The 21,103-nt window shown below is 39.5% G+C and overlaps 2 long non-coding RNA genes across 2 annotated transcripts in view; both read left to right on the top strand.

Annotated features, from left to right (window-relative positions):
- Nucleotides 1–14,045, top strand: part of LOC112585119 — a 74,031-nt gene extending 59,986 nt beyond the window's left edge. The window contains exon 3 of the long non-coding RNA XR_006641109.1: nucleotides 13,729–14,045. This is a non-coding gene — a long non-coding RNA (uncharacterized LOC112585119). The remainder of the gene's footprint in view (nucleotides 1–13,728) is intronic.
- Nucleotides 14,046–16,074: 2,029 nt separating this feature from the next.
- LOC123333730 lies at nucleotides 16,075–19,043 on the top strand. Its single transcript, XR_006551218.1, has 2 exons — nucleotides 16,075–17,343; nucleotides 18,904–19,043. It is a non-coding gene; the product is annotated as an uncharacterized LOC123333730 (long non-coding RNA).
- The last annotated feature ends 2,060 nt before the right edge of the window (nucleotides 19,044–21,103 follow it).

The following is a 21,103-nucleotide window of genomic DNA, read 5'->3' as shown; positions in this document are numbered from 1 at the left end:
TACTTGGATGCAATCTCAAAAATGACAGAATGACCTCTGTTCGTTTCCAAGGCAAACCATTCAATACCACAGTAATCCAAGTCTATGCCCCAACCAGTAATGCTGAAGAAGCTGAAGTTGAATAGTTCTATGAAGATCAATAAGACCTTTTAGAACTAACACCCAAAAAAGATGTCCTTTTCATTATAGGGGACTGGAATGCAAAAGTAGGAGGTCAAGAAACACCTGGAGTAACAGGCAAATTTGGCCTTGGAATACAGAATGAAGCAGGGCAAAGACTAATAGAGTTTTGCCAAGAAAATGCAATGGTCATAACAAACACCCTCTTCCAACAACACAAGAGAAGACTCTACACATGGACATCACCAGATGGTCAACACTGAAATCAGATTGATTATATTCTTTGTAGCCAAAGATGGAGAGCTCTATACAGTCAACAAAAACAAGACCGGGAACTGACTGTGGCTCAGACCATGAACTCCTTATTGCCAAATTCAGACTTAAATTGAAGAAAGTAGGGAAAACCACTAGACCATTCAGGTATGACCTAAATCAAATCCCTTATGATTATACAGTGGAAGTGAGAAATAGATTTAAAGGCCTAGATCTGATAGATAGAGTGCCTGATGAACTATGGAATGAGGTTCGTGACATTGTACAGGAGACAGGGATCAAGACCATCCCCATGGAAAAGAATTGCAAAAAAGCAAAATGGCTGGGGAGGCCTTACAAATAGCTGTGAAAAGAAGAGAAGCGAAAAGCAAAGGAACAAAGGAAAGATATATGCATCTGAATGCAGAGTTCCAAAGAACAGCAAGAAGAGATAAGAAAGCCTTCTTCAGCGATCAATGCAAAGAAATAGAGGAAAACAACAGAATGGGAAAGTCTAGGGATCTCTTCAAGAAAATCAGAGATACCAAAGGAACATTTCGTGCAAAGATGGGCTCGATAAAGGACAGAAATGGTATGGACCTAACAGAAGCAGAAGATGTTAAGAAGAGATAGCAAGAATACACAGAAGAACTGTACAAAAAAGATCTTCACGACCCAGATAATCAGGATGGTGTGATCATGGACCTAGAGCTAGACATCCTGGAATATGAAGTCAAGTGGGCCTTAGAAAGCATCACTACGAACAAAGCTAGTGGAGGTGATGGAATTCCACTTGAGCTATTCCAAATCCTGAAAGATGATGCTGTGAAAGTGCTGCACTCAGTATGCCAGCAAATTTGGAAAACTCAGCAGTGGCCACAGGACTAGAAAAGGTCAGTTTTCATTCCAATCCCAAAGAAAGGCAATGCCAAAGAATGCTCAAACTACCGCACAATTGCACTCATCTCACACGCTAGTAAAGTAGTGCTCAAAATTCTCCAAGCCAGGCTTCAGCAATATGTGAACCGTGAACTTCCTGATGTTCCAGCTGGTTTTAGAAAAGGCAGAGGAACCAGAGATCAAATTGCCAACATCTGCTGGATCATGGAAAAAGCAAGAGAGTTCCAGAAAAACATCTATTTCTGCTTTATTGACTATGCCAAAGCCTTTGACTGTGTGGATCACAATCAACTGTGGAAAATTCTGAAAGAGATGGGAATACCAGACCACCTGATCTGCCTCTTGAGAAATTTGTATGCAGGTCAGGAAGCAACAGTTAGAACTGGACATGGAACAACAGACTGGTTCCAAATAGGAAAAGGAGCTTGTCAAGGCTGTATATTGTCACCCTGTTTATTTAACTTATATGCAGAGTACATCATGAGAAACGCTGGACTGGAAGAAACACAAGCTGGAGTCAAGATTGCCGGGAGAAATCTCAATAACCTCAGATATGCAGATGACACCACCCTTATGGCAGAAAGTGAAGAGGAACTCAAAAGCCTCTTGATGAAAGTGAAAGTGGAGAGTGAAAAAGTTGGCTTAAAGCTCAACATTCAGAAAACAAAGATCATGGCATCCAGTCCCATCATTTCATGGGATATAGATGGGGAAACAGTGGAAACAGTGTCAGAGTTTATTTTTCTGGGCTCCAAAATCACTGAAGATGGTGACTGCAGCCATGAAATTAAAAGGCACTTACTCCTTGGAAGGAAAGTTATGACCAACCTAGATAGCATATTGAAAAGCAGAGACATTACTTTGCCAACAAAGGTTCGTCTGGTCAGGGCTATGGTTTTTCCTGTGGTCATGTATGGATGTGAGAGTTGGACTGTGAAGAAGGCTGAGTGCTGAAGAATTGATGCTTTTGAACTGTGGTGTTGGAGAAGACTCTTGAGAGTGCCTTGGACTGCAAGGAGATCCAACCAGTCCATTCTGAAGGAGATCAGCCCTGGGATTTCTTTGGAAGGAATGATGCTAAAGCTGAAACTCCAGTACTTTGGCCACCTCCTGTGAAGAGTTGACTCATTGGAAAAGACTCTGATGCTGGGAGGGATTGGTGGCAAGAGGAGAAGGGGATGACAGAGGATGAGATGGCTGGATGGCATCGCTGACTCGATGGACGTGAGTCTGAGTGAACTCCGGGAGTTGGTGATGGACAGGGGGGCCTGGTGTGCTGCGATTCATGGGGTCGCAAAGAGTCAGATACGACTGAGCGACTGATCTGACCTGATCTGATCTGTAAATCTCAAACTACTAATATATCTCTCCACCCCTTTGTTAACCATAATTTGTTTTGTATGTCTGTGAGTCTGTTTCTATTTTTGTAAATAATTTAATTTGGATCATATTTTTAGGAATCCACATATAAGCTATATGTCATATGAGAGTTACCTGCCTTCTGTTCACTTCACTTAGCATGATGATTTCTAGCTCCATCCATGTTGCTACAAAGGGCATTATTTGGGGGAAATGTATAGCACTTTTGCAAGGTTCTCATAACTTTTTAAAACATTATTGATGTTTAGCTGATTTAAGGTTTTCCTCAGAGTTTTTACTTTCAATAAAGAGACTAAACATATCTTTTATGAAATTGTGCCTCATTTTAGTCCTGAAATAGAGCAAAAATCAAGTTTATTGAGTCTTATTGATTTGCTTAAAAGTTTGGACAGAGCAGCAAATTTACTGAAGACTTGGGAACTCACGTCTGATGACAGAAATATGCTGAAATTTAAACGATTTAGAGATTATTCAGACTTGGCCACTCTTGTTCACAGAAAGCAACAAGAAATATCTTAATTTCTGGAACACTAAGTGAATTTTCAATTTAAAATCAACTATGTAAATACAGGACGGTACGGTTGAAGTCAGGGAAAAATCTAATGAATAGCCTTTAGGTGAAATTAATTACGTGTATTTATTAATATGTCAAATATCCCATGCAACATAAATAAGTTAGACAGACACATAGATAGATTAATAAGTAAATAAATTGCATAAATAAGATATTGCTCTGCTTTCTGATCTAAACCACATGAGAAAACAGAAGTCATTATCTTGAAACTAAACAGTACTTTTTGATTTATTACATGTTCTGAGACTTAGGCTGGTTATTTTTAGTACTTAAACATTTAGTTCACTCTAATTTAGTAACTTCTTACAAAGAAATTTGATATTTTGCAGCTGTGCAATTATATGGCTGCTGGACTCCACAACTGACTACAATGCTGTCATTGCTGGGAAAGGAGACCCAACCCAGTCCCCTTCCTGGTGTCCAAGCCTTGGTTAGGTTAGCTTTGCACAGCCTGCCTTTTACCAAGTGAAGGAGGTGGACTGCTGTGTGCTCTTCAGAGTAGTCTGTTGCTCGGCAACCACATCTTCCCTCTTAGGAAACAGGTCAGCAGAAAGGAACAGAGGTGAGGGGGTGATTAAATGTTTGTCTGCCATCTCTGATAAAGCAGAAATCCTCTGAAAAGATATCATTCTGGATAGATATGAAACCCAAGAGAAACAAATTAATCTCATTAGGTAAAGGGTTAATATCTGTTTACTAGAAATGCTATTTCTCCTATCACCTGGAGGAAAGTTTTTGTGATTTTAAATAGTGTCTAAGACCAATAGCATTCTACTTGATAAAGTTTGAAAATTTGATATGACTGTCAGCTCAAGGTCAAACAAAAAAAAATTCAGTTTGAAAGAATGGATGTTTTACTTCATACAGGTCATTTATTTAGTTATTCAGAGGCACTTAAATGTCATAACAAACTCTAGCTTTTTTTATAAAATAAAAATTCCATTTTTTTCTCCTCTTACTTCAGAATTTGGATTAATGGTGTTTGTCAAAAAAAAAAAAAAAAAAAAAAAAAGGAAAAGAAAGAAAAGAAAAACTGCGTTGTAGAATCTTGACTCTTTCTAATTGGAAAATTTGAAACAGAAAGTACTCTTTTTTAATGAAAATTTTCTTTCATGTATTAAATGATGTGAACTTGTGATAACTGTATACCATTTGGTGAATTTACAGTCTAAAAAAATTAAAATTAAGATCTGCAAACATATGGTAAAACAGACATTTGGGCTAGGAATAGTAGTCAGAAAAAAAGAGTCCATGATTATTTAAAAGTCCTCTTTTACTTCCCCTGTTAAGTCAGATTTTCTTTTAAAAAATATTTTGTCTCAGCTGATATAATTATACATGCTAAACTATCACACATTTTTTTTCTATATGACATATGCTATTTAAAAGGGAGGCTGTGCCACTTCAGTTCTTCGAGGTTAGGACCTATTCTCAGGAGCAGCACTTCTCAGTTTTAAGATGTGAGTCACTTAGGAGAATGTGGAGTCACAGCCCCCAAAGGGAATAGCTAAGGGTTGACCCAGGACACCGTGGGTGCTTCTGTGTGTGTGTTGATGACTCCACCAGAACCTCAAACTGGATCCAAGTAATAACTTATGCATCTATTTGTTTACAGTTCATTCTTTCATTCATTCATTGATGATTCAGTTTTTACAAGGCCAAGGATAAATACAAATAAATTAATTTGGCAACGATTTACTGCTTCCCAGCTGGTTTTCTCAGTAGAGAATATATTGGCTTTGAGAATTGTAGACAACTTAAATATATTTAGAATCCACAGGAAAATATGGAAGAAGAGTTAGCCCTTTTTTTATTCATGATTAGCTCACTAAATTACAAATTCAAATATCTATCTCTACTTTGTCTTCTGTAAAAGGGTGTTTAAATTTCCTTGTATATCTGTGAAGAGGTATCATTTTGGAGATCTTATTTTTTTTTTTAATTTTTAATTTTATTTTATTTTTAAACTTTACATAACTATATTAGTTTTGCCAAATATCAAAATGAATCCGCCACAGGTATACATGTGTTCCCCATCCTGAACCCTCCTCCCTCCCCATTCCATCCCTCTGGGTCATCCCAGTGCACCAGCCCCAAGCATCCAGTATTGTGCATCGAACCTGGACTGGCAACTCATTTCATACATGATATTTTACATGTTTCAATGCCATTCTCCCAAATCTTCCCACCCTCTCCCTCTCTCACAGAGTCCATAAGACCGTTCTATACATCAGTGTCTCTTTTGCTGTCTCATACACGGGGTTATTGTTACCATCTTTCTAAATTCCATATATATGTGTTAGTATACTGTATTGGTGTTTTTCTTTCTGGCTTACTTCACTCTGTATAATAGGCTCCAGTTTCATCCACCTCATTAGAACTGATTCAAATGTATTCTTTTTAATGGCTGAATAATACTCCATTGTGTATATGTACCACTGCTTTCTTATCCATTCATCTGCTGATGGACATCTAGGTTGCTTCCATGTCCTGGCTATTATAAACAGTGCTGCGATGAACATTGGGGTACACGTGTCTCTTTCCCTTCTGGTTTCCTCAGTGTGTATGCCCAGCAGTGGGATTGCTGGATCATAAGGCAGGTCTATTTCCAGTTTTTTAAGGAATCTCCACACTGTTCTCCATAGTGGCTGTACTAGTTTGCATTCCCACCAACAGTGTAAGAGGGTTCCCTTTTCTCCACACCCTCTCCAGCATTTATTACTTGTAGACTTTTGGATCGCAGCCATTCTGACTGGTGTGAAATGGTACCTCATAGTGGTTTTGATGTGCATTTCTCTGGTAATGAGTGATGTTGAGCATCTTTTCATGTGTTTGCTAGCCATCTGTATGTCTTCTTTGGAGAAATGTCTATTTACTTCTTTGGCCCATTTTTTGATTGGGTCATTTATTTTTCTGGAGTTGAGCTGTAGGAGTTGCTTGTATATTCTCGAGATTAGTTGTTTGTCAGTTGCTTCATTTGCTATTATCTTCTCCCATTCTGAGGGCTGTCTTTTCACCTTGCTAATAGTTTCCTTTGATGTGCAGAAGCTTTTAAGGTTAATTAGGTCCCATTTGTTTATTTTTGCTTTTATTTCCAATATTCTGGGAGGTGGGTCATAGAGGATCCTGCTGTGATGTAAGTCAGAGAGTGTTTTGCCTATGTTCTCCTCTAGGAGTTTTATAGTTTCTGGTCTTACGTTTAGATCTTTAATCCATTTTGAGTTTATTTTTGTATGGTGTTAGAAAGTGTTCTAGTTTCATTCTTTTACAAGTGGTTGACCAGATTTCCCAGCACCACTTGTTAAAGAGATTGTCTTTAATCCATTGTATATTCTTTCCTCCTTTGTCAAAGATAAGGTGTCCGTATGTGCGTGGATTTATCTCTGGGCTTTCTATTTTGTTCCATTGATCTATATTTCTGTCTTTGTGCCAGTACCATACTGTCTTGATAACTGTGGCTTTGTAGTAGAGCCTGAAGTCAGGTAGGTTGATTCCTCCAGTTCCATTCTTCTTTCTCAAGATCACTTTGGCTATTCAAGGTTTTTTGTATTTCCATACAAATTGTGAAATTATTTGTTCTAGCTCTGTGAAGAATGCTGTTGGTAGCTTGATAGGGATTGCATTGAATCTATAGATTGCTTTGGGTAGTATACTCATGTTCACTATATTGATTCTTCCAATCCATGAACATGGTATATTTCTCCATCTATTAGTGTCCTCTTTGATTTCTTTCACCAGTGTTTTATAGTTTTCTATATATAGGTCTTTAGTTTCTTTAGGTAGATATATTCCTAAGTATTTTATTCTTTCCATTGCAATGGTGAATGGAATTGTTTCCTTAATTTCTCTTTCTGTTTTCTCATTATTAGTGTATAGGAATGCAAGGGATTTCTGTGTGTTGATTTTATATCTTGCAACTTTACTATAGTCATTGATTAGTTCTAGTAATTTTCTGGTGGAGTCTTTAGGGTTTTCTATGTAGAGGATCATGTCATCTGCAAACAGTGAGAGCTTTACTTCTTCTTTTCCAATTTGGATTCCTTTTATTTCTTTTTCTGTTCTGATTGCTGTGGCCAAAACTTCCAAAACTATGTTGAATAGTAATGGTGAAAGTGGGCTCCCTTGTCTTGTTCCTGACTTTAGAGGAAATGCTTTCAATTTTTCACCATTGAGGATAATGTTTGCTGTGGGTTTGTCATATATAGCTTTTATTATGTTGAGGTATGTTCCTTCTATTCCTGCTTTCTGGAGAGTTTTGATCATAAATGGATGTTGAATTTTGCAAAGGCTTTCTCTGCATCTATTGAGATAATCATATGGTTTTTATTTTTCAATTTGTTAATGTGGTGTATTACATTGATTGATTTGCGGATATTGAAGAATCCTTGCATCCCTGGGATAAAGCCTACTTGGTCATGGTGTATGATATTTTTAATGTGTTGTTGGATTCTGATTGCTAGAATTTTGTTAAGGATTTTTGCATCTATGTTCATCAGTGATATTGGCCTGTAGTTTTCTTTTTTTGTGGGATCTTTGTCAGGTTTTGGTATTAGGGTGATGGTGGCCTCATAGAATGAGTTTATTTTTAAATGTATTTTAGATCTTATTTATAGTTAATAATGTTATAAGTAAGAATAATGCTGCTATATAACCAATAATAAACAATTCTAGCCTATATAAAATACACACATTTATATTCTCATTTATATATATATATTGAGTTTAATTTATGTAAATGGTTTTAATTTTCAATAAGATGTATTATTATGATTTGTTTAATATTCCTATATGATGAATAATGGAAAATTATCACATGCACACATATTTGTATTTTATGGTGACCCTGGAGCCTTAGTTCAGCAGATCATAGCTGTAATTTATATCTTTATCTTTATATCTGTCCTTAGAGCTGGAACATTTTCCATCCATAACTTTCTCACTCCCACTTTTCAGTTCTCATGCTGGCAGTTAAACCTCAGAAGCATCCAACCACTTTCAAAATCATGTCCTAACCCCTGTGTTATGATTCAGCCCCCTTTGCTCAAACATGAGGAGGTCACATTGTGAGGTCCTGTTGTTGTTGTTAAGTCCTAAGTTGTGTCTGACTCTCTGCAACCCTAAGGACTGTAGCCCAAGAGGTTCCTCAGACCATGGGATTTCTCAGGCAAGAATTTTGGAATGGGTTGCCATTTCCTTCTCCAGGGAATTTTCCTGACCCAGAGATCAAACTCCTGTCTTCTGTTTGGCAGTAAATCCTTTACCACTGAGCCACCTGGGAAGCCCCATGCATGGGATAACTTTCCTCAAAATCCATGATATGTAAGGTGAATTCCCCCAAAACATCTACTTCTTCTTCATTGACTATGCTGAAGCCTTTGACTGTCTGGATTACAACAAACTGTGGGAAATTCCTAAAGAAATGGGAATACCAGACAACCTTACCTGCCTCCTGAGAAACCTGTGTGCAGGTCAAGAAGCAACAGAACTAGACCTGGAGGAACATACTGATTCAAAATTGGAAAAGGAGTATGTCAAGGCTGTATGTTGTCACCCTGCTTATTTAACTTATATGAAATGTGAAATGCCAGGCTGGATGAATCACAAGCTGGAATCAAGACTAAAAGTGAAAGTCGTTCAGTCATGTCCAATTCTTTGCGACCCCATGGACTGTATAGTCCATGGAATTCTCCAGGCCAGAATAATGGAGTGGGTAACCTTTCCCTTCTCCAGGGGATCTTCCCAAACCAAGGATCGAACCCAGGTCTTCCACATTCCAGGCGGATTCTTTACCAGCTGAACCACAAGGGAAGCCTGGAATCAAGATTGCCAGGAGAAACATCAATAACCTCAGGTATGCAGATGTTACCACTCTAATGACAGACAGTGAAGAGGAATTTAAGAGACTCTTGATGAGGATGAAAGAAGAGAGTGAAAATGCTGGGTTAAAACTCAACATTCAAAAAAATAAGATCATGGCATCTGGTCCCATCACTTCATGATAAATAGAAGGAGAAAAAGTGGAATCAGTGGCAGATTTTATTTTCTTGGGCTCCAAAATCAGTGCAAATGGTGGCTGCAGCCGTTAAATTAAAAGATGCTTGCTCCTTGGAAGGAAAGCTATGACAAATCTAGACAACGAATTTAAAAGCAGAGACAGAACATTGCCAACAGATGTCAATATAGTCAAAACTATAGTTTTCCCAGTAGTCATGTATGGATGTGAGAATCAAACCATAAAGAAGGCTGAGCACCAAACAACTGATGTTTTGGAACTGTGGTGTTGGAGAAGACTCTGGAGAGTCTCTTGGACAGCAAGGAGATCAGACCAGTCAATCCTAAAGGAAATCAACCCTGGGACTGATGCTGAAGCTGAAGCTCCAGTACTCTGGCCACCTGATGTGAAGAGCTGACTTATTGGAAAAGCCCCTGATGCTGGGAAGAGTGGAGGGCAGGAAGAGAAGGGGATGACAGAAGATCAAATGGTTGGATGGCATCACTGACTCAATGGACATGAATTTGAGCAGACTCTGGGAGATTGTGAATAACAGGGAAGCCAGGCATGCTGCAGTCCATGGGGTCCTAAAGAGCAGGACACAGTAACAGAATAACAACAGCAACATTTCTATTTTAATGTGGCCTGGTTGGGTTTTGCTTTGGGGGAAAATTTGCCAAAATATGCTTCTGATATTTTGTCTCAATGTGCCTTTTTAATAAGAAAATAAAACAGCCTCATATAACTTTGGCAGGTATAGCTAACCTCTGGACTCTCTTGCTTTATAAGATTGCTTCACAACTGTGCAGACTCGCAGTGTGTCAAACAATTTGCATTTAAACGTGATAATCAGGAAAAAGAGGTTTTTTAAAACATAAAGCTCAGATTAAGAATATATTGTATATGCAAATATGCTGATTTAGATGCAGAGGATGAATTCTAACAGTGGGCAAATCTAGAAATTAAGGCTAACACTTTTCCTGAGTGCCCAGTAATGTCGAATTACAATTGAACACCTATAGAAATAAATGTGACATCCAAATGGTTACCAAATGAATATATTATGCTCTGTGATGTTTCACTGAATCCTAAATGAGTGCAGAATGATGACATACCAAGAGGTGCTGAAGTACTTCAGACACACTCAGTCAAATGCGTGTGGTTAAATAAAAATCCGTGGAATGTTCCTTATATAAAATGAGTTTTTCCTGTTCAGAGGCAAAGTAGAGCAATTTATTTTTTCTTTTACAGACTCATCACAAGTATGAGTTCACTTTAAAAAACTTGCTTCGGCTTTTAAAGAAACTCTTGCAGTTTGAAAGTTACATTGCCCTGTTTTTGAACTCTAATGTGATGTTAACAATCTTGCCTTTATTGTGTCCTGTGGCACTTCAGTTCAGTCGCTCAGTTGGACTCATGTCGACCCCACAGACTGCAGCACCCTGTGACGCTTACCCTGTGACCCTGTGACGCTTACATTTTCTGTGTTTATTCAGTGAAGTAGTTGTGAGTTGGTTAAGTGGACTAATTGAAAAGAAGAGACATTACTTTGCCAACAAAGGTCCGTCTAGTCAAGGCTATGGATTTTCCTGTGGTCATGTATGGATGTGAGAGTTGGACTGTGAAGAAGGCTGAGCGCTGAAGAATTGATGCTTTTGAACTGTGGTGTTGGAGAAGACTCTTGAGAGTCCCTTGGACTGCAAGGAGATCCAACCAGTCGATTCTGAAGGAGATCAGCCCTGGGATTTCTTTGGAAGGAATGATGCTAAAGCTGAAACTCCAGTACTTTGGCCACGTCATGCGAAGAGTTGACTCATTGGAAAAGACTCTGAGGCTGGGAGGGATTGGGGGCAGGAGGAGAAGGGGACGACAGAGGAGGATGAGATGGCTGGATGACATTACTGACTCGATGGACATGAGTCTGAGTGAACTCCGGGAGTTGGTGATGGACAGGGAGGCCTGGTGTACTGCGATTCATGGGGTCGCAAAGAGTCAGACACTACTGAGCGACTGAACTGAAATGAACTGAACTGAACTAAGTGGACTAATGGGCAGAATATGTTAATGCAACTGAAAGGCTTTCCAATAAACTAGGGAGTTGGGATGTTTTAATTGTCCTAGTTAATATGCACTTTTTACTATATATAAGAAATCTTAAATGTGCTACATTTAGGTGACACTAAAAATTCACCTATATTCCAAGCGCCTACTCCCTTTGATAGCTGTAGATTAATGATTGTTGATGTTCAGTTGCTAAGTCATGTCTCTTTGAAACCCTTTGGACTGCAGCACACCAGGCTCCTCTGTCCTCCATGATCCCCCGGCGTTGGCTCAAATTTATGTCCATCGAGTCAGTGATGCCATCTCACTACCTCATCTCAGCCACATATTGGACACCTTCTGACCTGGGGGGTTCATCTTCCAGTGTCATAGTTTTTTGCCTTTTCATATTGTTCATGGGGTTCTTGCAGCAAGAATACTGGAGTGGGTTCCTAGTTTCCTCCTCCAGCGGGCCACAATTTGTCAGAACTTCACTATGACCCATCCGTCTTGCGTGGCCCTGCCCAGCATGGTTCACAGCTTCTTTAATGCAAATTCCTCTGTCAGGACAAGGCTGTGATTCATGAGGGATTAATAGTTAGGGAGTGAATTTCAAAGAGTAAGCTGGTCAACAATGGCCCCTCTGAGGACGGCTCTCTGGGGTGGGATCTGCTCCAACAACTGGAGGCGCACACAAAACCCCTTGAGTTTCAGGTCTACGTGTGATAAGGACATCCTGGGACAGAGCTGGGTCAGAGAGGAGGGCAGAGGGGAGCCCGGGTGGGAGCTCCTCTCCAGGGGCCGTGGACAGAGGGAGCAGAGAGAACTAAGGAAGCAGGAAACACCGCAGCAGCCCAGCTCATGTGTCCTCTGCCGTTCACCATGGAATCCAACCTAAGAAAGTCATAAAATATTGCAAATCCCAAGTCTGCCAGTGACTTGCTATGAGGCATTGGTGAGCCCTCTCTGTTTCCGTTTTCACACTAAAATGGGAGTAGGTGTAGATTGCTGGGTCATTGCAGGTTTGGCAGAATCACTTGTATTATGCAGCACGAAGTTCACCTGACCAATTAATGGCCGTGGTTACCATTATTTCTCTGGATCTCCCAAGGACCCAGCACCCCAGGAGCTGGCTGTCCAGACCTGCTCCACAGTAACCCTTGCTCCAAGACCCCTTCCATCCCTGAGGCCCTTCCATACCCCCGCCTGCCTCACCCTGATCTTCTTCTACTCCCTGCTTCATCCCTGGCACATTAGCCCACAGGTGTGCTCATTCCTCCTACAGTCAAATCCTTTGCCTTAGGGGTTTTCATCCTTGATGCTCTCTTGATCTTCAAATAAATGGGTGCCCGTTTCTTGTGGTCTTAGCTTAAATATCCCCACCTCTGTTAGGTCTTCTCTGAGCATCACATCTGCTAATAAAATTATTTTTAAAAATCTGAAAATGAAAATAAAAAAATTTGTATATAAAAATTATATAAATTTTTTCAAACCATCCTACTTAACTTTCCCCTAGCCAGTATTACTGTCTCATATTTTCTTGTTGTATTTATCGATGGACTGTTTTTGCCCCACTAGAATGCAAACTGCTTGTGAGCAAAGTTTGGCTAATCTGTTCTGTATCTCCTCTACCTACTCTGGTGCTTAAATAAATAAAGGTGCTCAGTAAATATTCTTTGGATGAATAAGCGTGTAGCGCAAGGAAATGGAAACCCACTCCAGTGTTCTTGCCTGGAGAATCCCAGGGACGGGAAGCCTGCTGGGCTGCCGTCTATGGGTCGCACAGAGTCGGACACGACTGAAGCAACGCAGCAGCAGCAGCAGCAGGAGCAAGATGGCTTGGGGGTTGCATCTGCATTTTCTAAGTGTGGGGAAGCCCCTCCTGGGTGCAGGCCTTAATCTTTCAGTGTGTAGTTGGGGGCCGGGCTGTTCTGATTTCCTTACGGTATTCTGAGGTCTCTTTCTCTCAGATATGGGCTGACGACTGCTCACTGCTTCTCCTTTTCTTCCTCCTCCATTTCGTTCTCCTTCTTTGTCTTCTGTTCCTTCTTTTGCTTCTCCTCCTCCTCCTCCTTCTTCTGGCTCACTTTGCCTTAGCCTTTGTCCAGAGACCCAATTTAAGTGTTCCCCACTCAGGAGCAGTCAGTGTGGAGTGAAAGCAGCTTGGGGTTACAGTCAATAAGGAGCAAATTACGAACGTGATACTTGTGAATTTAGGTTTCTGTATAGGGATCTTAACCAAAGTGTGGAGCTATAAATTGCCTCGTGTCCACTGAGAAGACAGTAAGTGAAAGTGAAGTGAAGTCGCTCAGTTGTGTCCGACTCTGCGACCCATGGACTGTAGCCCACCAAGCTCCTCCATCCATGGGATTCTCCAGGCAAGAATACTGGAGTGGGTTGCCATTTCCTTCTCCAGTACAGCTGGATAAAAAGAGAATAATAGTGTGATGACCTCTTTCTTTTCCAAAAGACACATGGAAGCTGCCCAGAGAAGCTTTAGGCCCCTCACAGGGCCCAAGACACACTCGCTGACAGTTGCTGGAAGTCCAGTGGAAATCTGCTGGGGTCCTGAAATGGAGCAAGGCTTGAGGAGAGCTGTTTACCTGGAGTGAGTGTCTTTCTTTATTCTCTAAAATTTCAACTCTTTGACTTCCAAGAACATCTGATTCAGATAATCATATCTTATTAATTCTGTATATTGCTGCTGTTGTTCAGTTGATAAGTTGTGTCTGACTCTTTGTGACCTCATGGACTGCAGCACGCCAGGCTTCCCTGTCCTTTACTATCTCCCAGAGCTTGCTCAAACTGATGTCCATCGAGTTGGTGATGCCATCCAACCATCTCATGCTCTGTTGTCCCCTTCTCCTTCTGCCTTCAATCTTTCCCAGCATCAGGGTCTTTTCCAGTGAGTTGGCTGTTCGCATCAGGTGGCCAAAGTATCATGTAATCATATCTTATTAATTCTGAATATAGAAGATAAATTAAGAAACATCCAGTATTCACTACCTCCTGGTAGTTTAAATCCCTCTCATGGGGCATTTCTTCTGGGTTTCCTTTGGCCAGTCATCTTGCTTTGCCTGGTTCTGAGTCTGTATATGGTTTATCTGGGGGTACTCCCGTGTGTGCATGCCTATCTCTTAGGCAAGTGAAGAGGTCTATGTGTAGCTTGACACCACCTTTCTTCTGACCTCCAATGCACTTTATAGTCAGGAAGGTCTCCTCGATCTCGAGAATGAGAAATATGTCACTTATCTTTAATCGTGGCAGGGCTCAGCTTCTATCGTGCTCCTGCTTTCTTCACATTGGAGTATCGGTCCACAGGGATCCTGTGTGCTAACCCTGAGCCCTTCTAGCTCCTGCCTCAGGGGGACTGTATATTTATTTTTAAAAGTCCCCATATAAGTGGACCAGGGCAGTTCAAACCAATGTTGTTCAAGGGTCAACTGTAATTTTGCCAGCTTTGCAATTTTGTCATTACTAATTGAACCTTAAAATTATTCAAAGTTCTATTATTTTAAACTTTCTCATGAAATGGGTTACCAGTATTAATCTATAGGCATGCATAGACCTGTACTTTAATCTTCAAATGGCACACTTGTACTTTAGTTACAGATGGCCTCAATCCTAGCCAGTTACACTTTCAAAGAGCAGAACGTGTTTCTAAATGCTTAGGGTCAAGTACATGAATGCTTAACAGTATGTACTCTCAATGGTTTATGGCAATTATCTGAGCCATCTTTGCAAATATCCAAGTGGTAATAATGCTCATATTTGAGCATTAGCTGGGAATGTTATTGTCTTCACTTAACTGCCAAATGTGCAATAAAGAAGCTTATCCTTTAGATGGCTATTAAATCTTTAATGTTCAATTATTTCCAAGTCTGTGACCACTATTTTATTTCATATGGTTATTTTAATTAAATTATTGAATTACAGTTATGAGGTATCTTGTTGCATGGCTAATATTTAGTGAATATCTGACTAGAATGATTTCTGCATTGTTGAATTGATCAATCAGATCTCCTCAGCACAGGAATAATATTTGATATTATACTCTTCAATAATAGCAGTTACAGTAAAGAATTGGGCCTTGGACTTGATAAGATGTACATACAGGAAGTGAACAATGTCTGCTCTGCACAGTTTGGTGGTGAAATGATAGTGCTATGGCAACTGTATGGAATGGATGTGTGTTTTTTTATTTTATTTTTTTTGATAAAGAGAAGATTGCTTCACACTTTTAATTTCAATTAACATGAAATTGTAGAATATAAAATTCCATAATTATGGAAATTAGGAAGCAAGTGTATTGACATTTAGTATAGTTCAAACTAGTGAGCAGTAACTAAAGAAAATGAGACTCAGAAACTATTACCAGCTTAATGTTTAGAAAGTTTTAGATCTTGGTGAAGATTTAATCTGAGAGCAATCCAATTTCTTGTTATTAAAAATGGTTTTGTTCTTTGTAGTTCCCATTTACAACAAAGTTCATTAAAATTTAAATTTCTTATTATTTTTCAGAAACATGTAAGAATTCACCAAAGGTTACAGTCAGGGTAAAGGTTGACTATGGGTGCTAGCACCCTGTATTTCTCTTCTTCCTGGCAATTTGGCATTTGAAAGGGCAGCTAAATGGTGTCGAAAGCTGTACTCTTTCATGTGTGTGTGTGTGTGTGTGTGTGTGTGTGTTAGTCACTAGGTCATGTCTGACTCTTTGCAACCCCATGGACTGTAGCCTACCAGGCTACTCTGTCTATGTGATTCTTCAGGCAAGTATACTGCAGTGGGTAGCTGTTCCCTTCACCAGGCGATCTCCCCAACCCAGGGATTGAACCTGTGTCTCCTGCATTGTGGGCAGATTCTTTACTGTCTGAACCACCAGGGAAGCCCACTCTTTCATGCATGAGGTCTGAATTAATCACATACACTGGGTTTCTCAAATTATGGTATGAAAATGCCCCTTTCTATGTCCTCCACACTCCCCCATCCCAACTCTCCCATTCTGGACATATCCTAGGAAAGACTCTGTCTCCTCATAAGGAGAGTTTACTTTTTAAAAATTTCATTTACAAAGACACCTAAAAAATAATGTGAACACATTCTGGATCACCTGAATTATTGTTTAGTCACTAAGTTGTGTCTGAATCATCTGAATAACTGTGCTATAACTGAGTACAGTTAGGCCATTTCAGGGCTCCTCTCTGCTTTATTATTATTATCAGAAACACATAAAATTTGCCATCTGAACCATTTTTAAGTGTGCAGATTAACCAAATGTGCATTGTTGTGTTACATATCTCTAGGACTTCTTTATCTTATACAACTGAAACTGTCCATTGACCACTCCCCTCCTCCACCTCCCCCCACTTCCTGGAAGACACCGTCTACTTTCTGTCTCTGAGCATTCGACCGTTTTGGACTTCTCATATCCTCCAGCTTCATCCATGTTGTAGCATGTCGACTTGCCTTCAAGTTCACGAATTCATCTGCTTGATTGACTCTCCTGTTAAATCTTTTTAGTGAATTTTTCAATCCATTTACTGAATTCTTAAGCTCTGGTATGTCTGTTTAGTTCTTTTTAAGAGTGTCTTATCTCCTAATGTTCTCATTTTTTACATGGATTATTTTCCTGATTTCATTCAGTTGTCTATCTGTGTTGTCGTGAAGTACTTGACTTCCATAAGATGATTACTTTGAATTCTTTGTCAGGTAATTCATAGATCTCCATCTCTTTAGTGTCATTTTCTGGAGAATTTGTTCCTTCAGTTTGGCCCGAATTTCCCTGTTTCTTCATATACGTTATTATTATTATTATTTGTCATGATAGAAAAAAACCCAGACACTTTCACCAGTCGTTATATAGCCTGGCCTCATACAGGGGAAGGCCTTCACCAATCAATTTGGGTAGAGACTCTGGGGACCTCTCAAGCCTTAGCAGCAGCAGCATCTCTGGAATTGTGTGTGCCATTTCCCCAACGAGAGGTATTTGCTGGTTTCCTTTTCAGGAGTTTGTGATTTCTTGCTCCCTCTGGTGTTTCTCTGTGGTACTACAGGTGCTGCTCTCCCCGGCCCCCAAACATCCAAGGTGAGCTGGGTTTCCTTGTTGCTGTTGTCGTTGCTGTGGTTTTTTCTTTTTTATTGGAGTATAGTGGCTTTACAATGTGCTATTTCCTGCTGCACAGCAAAGTGAAACAGCCATACGTATATATACGTCCTCTTTTTTGGATTTCCTTCCCATTTAGGTTACCACAGAGCATTGAATAGAGAAAACTAGGGGGTGATGGAATCACTCATGACCCATATTGAAATTCAAAAAATACTGTAGTTGCCAAAAGCACTTTCACATTCTAAATATGATTTGACTGCAACAAAATGACATTACTGTCATGATAATTTAAAAAGTGAATAAATAACAAAAAATGTTAAATTTTTATTATTTGTATATAATTTTAAATTGCTTGCTTAACGTTATATGAATTATAAGAAATATGTGCCTTTTGTTACTCAACCAGGTAACATCAAAATAAAAATAGTCAATGTGGGTTATCTGCTAGTGTATTTTTATCTTTAAAAGAGGTTCCTACCCATTACAAGTTGTATTATGTGCTGACCAAATTTCCTGGGTTGAAGTCCTAAGCCCAAGTACCTCAGAATGTGACCTTTTTTGGAAATAGGATCATTGCAGATATGATTAGTTAAGATAAAGTCATAATGGAGTAGGGTGGGTTCCTGATCCAATAGACTTGTGTCTTTATAAAAAGGGGAAATTTAGATACAGGATACATATACAGGAGGGCTTCCCAGGTGGCCCTAGTGGTAAAGAACCCACCTGCCAATTCAGGAGACATAACAGACTTGGGTTCGATCCTTGTGTTGGGAAGATTCTCTGGAGGAAGAAAATGGCAACCCACTCCAGTATTCTTGCCTGGAGAATCCCATGGACAGAGAAGCCTGGTGGGCTACAGTCCTTAGGGTTGCAAAGAGTTGTACACAATTAAAGTGACCTAGCACGCACACTTTCCTGCATTGGAGAAGGAAATGGCAACCCACTCCAGTGTTCTTGCCTGGAGAATCCCAGGGACAGGGGAGCCTGGTGGGCTGCCGTCTATGGGATCGCACAGAGTTGGACACGACTGAAGTGACTTAGCAGCAGCAGCAGCAGCATGCACATATCCAGGAAGAATGCCACAAGAACGTGAAGATGGCCATCTTCGAGCCAGTGATAGACACCTGGAACAGTGTTCCTCTTGGATCTAAAAAGAACTAACACTCTCATGTCTTGATTTCAAAATTCTAGGCTCCAGACCCATAAGACAATCAATTTGTATGATTTAAGCCATCCAATTTGTGATACTTTGTTATAGCAACCCTAGCAAATTAACACATCTGACTGAGGTTCTGAAAAATACTTAGCTTTCTTCTCCTCTGTAAATTTGCTCTATATTCTTGAAGCTTTCTCACATGACTCATTTTGGCAAAAATTATATTTATATATATATATCTGTTTTTAAACCTCTTTTCCCAATTGTCCCATGCATTTACTTGTAATATTATTTATTCAAGTAAACTGGAGCTTACAAGATCTGTTTTAAAATAGTTTCAATGATGTCACTTCCTTTTTTGCTGACCTTTCTGTTTTATACAGTTTTGGAGAGTCAGAAACCCTAGGACCAATTGACCATCATCGAGAAAACTGCCAAGGGACAGCGTATGTCATTGTGACGTGTAACTGGATTGTGATGGCGCTGTATCAAAAGAACGCACAGTAAACTCCACTGCATTCTTTATAGTCATCATTGGTGTAGTATTTAATACTTATATAATTGCCCTGCACTTTTCTGGCTTCTTCCTTTTTTCATTCTTCCTACCTGTCTGGGCATTACTGCTTGTCCTTTTTCTTTATTTCTCTTGACTACATATATCTTAGTTACATATTACATATTCTTGTCCCAATTCACATGCAATATTTTTCTTAAAAGATGATAATTATTTAATTATGTTTTAGAGAATTTCTTGCCTACTATTTGTGTTCCTAGAGCTAAAGAAAAAGGATGTCAAAAAATCACCTGAGAGAAAAAGAAAATAGTCTCCAGATTCCATCATTTCCCATAAATCCTCTTTGCTTTTTCTCTGACTAATGAATGCAGAGTGGAGATTACTCACACTCCAGCAGCAACTTGGATGCAGAGATGCTTGCAGAAGACCTGGAATGTCATTCCAGGATTCATTCATTTTCTATGCAGATCATGGCATCTGAGTTAGGACAGGAGTGTCAGAGGGAAAGGGTGTGTTCTAGGCACTGCAGAAACTGTCAAGGTGACTAGGTGGCATAGCAACTCAATTATAAAAATAAATCTGAAAAGAGAGTGTATCAGGCACGAATTTTCTATTTCACTCCTGTCAATGACAGATGGAGAGTATACATTGAAAATCTTAGTTACTGGGATCCCAGAAAAAAGCATTAGAGAAGGAATAGTAGCAGAAAATCCAACCCTACAAAGATGGGGATATAAAATACACTCATCTTCAGGTTATTTGAGATTGCTATAATTGACAACTTTTGAGATATTTTCTGAATTAGAGGCAGGGAGTAACTTTTCTATAAAATTAAAATGTGTGTGTGTGTGTGTGTATATATATATATATGTAGTGCCTTCTGAACTTTATGGAATTGTGTGTTTTGAGTTTTTTAATGAAAATTTTGCACACTTTTACCCACAGGTGTGTTTTTCTCCAGCATTAATCTTATCATAAACCAAATAAGTAGCAAAGACCAGGGAATACTTAACACTCAGGAAAGAAATTTAATTGAAAATCAATCCTAAATAATACAGCTACATTCTAAAGATGGGTCTGCCCTTTTTCGGCTTGAGAGTGTAGGGGTAAAGTGTCATGGAGGTCAGTTTGGGGCTGAAACACTGCTCTGGGAGACATCCTTTCAGCTACAGCTGTGAACTCTGGAGGAGCCAGACTCCACGCCTGGTGCTCAGCAATTAAACTTAATTGGCCACCCCCCTTCCCTGGGAGGGATTGTGGAGACGATAATTAGCAGAAAGCCTTGATTTTTCCACCAGGTGCTCTTTCACTTCTTCCCATATTTAGATATTTAAAGTGAAATTTTAGAGGTAAAAATTCCCCCCTAATGATATCAATTTTGATGTGGAGAGCCAGGGAGGAAGTTGCTCTCATTCTAAAATACGTATGTGGGTCCCACAGGGAGTTCCACCTGAAGATGAGAGGTTATTGTACATTTAATCTATGAGAAAAGTGTTAGTTGATTTCCTATCCACGAACCCAGCCTCCTCTGGTGCAGACCAAGGAAATAGGCAGAGAGGGAAGTTGGGTGATATTTTTAAAGAACTGATTACAGAATTTTAGTCAAACTTTGACATAATTTTTTTTTATTTCATGGCATATGAAACATGAAAGTCTAACAAAATCAGTGTGCTTATAATCATGTCAATCATATTTGTAGCCACTTTTAGGGTTTATGATGAAATCATTCATTGCTTACAGAAGGCACACAGACACAGTTTCAGTGTGTTGTATTTTCTGGGTTTGGATTAGACATCACAAGCATTTAAAACATGTTTACTGTGTATGTCCCACTACCCTGTGAAAGGAGACCTTCTTGCCCTAAAGATGCTTATAACTTATATGTGGAAAGGAGATGGATGATATAGAATATTTGGGTGAACATTGCTACATTTATCAGAGCATACATAAACACTTAACCTTTAAAAGTGGAAGTTTTGTTCATTTCCAAGATATTTCAACACTTCAGACATCTTTCTAGAGGAAAATTTTAATTTTGTTACTTTGTTGCTTAAACTTTCCAGTAGCCT

This window comes from Bubalus bubalis, chromosome 5 (assembly GCF_019923935.1).
Source record: "Bubalus bubalis isolate 160015118507 breed Murrah chromosome 5, NDDB_SH_1, whole genome shotgun sequence".
NCBI classification, from domain to species: Eukaryota; Metazoa; Chordata; class Mammalia; order Artiodactyla; family Bovidae; genus Bubalus; species Bubalus bubalis.
Note: the sequence above shows the minus strand (reverse complement) of the source record. Positions and strands in the feature narration are given on the sequence as shown.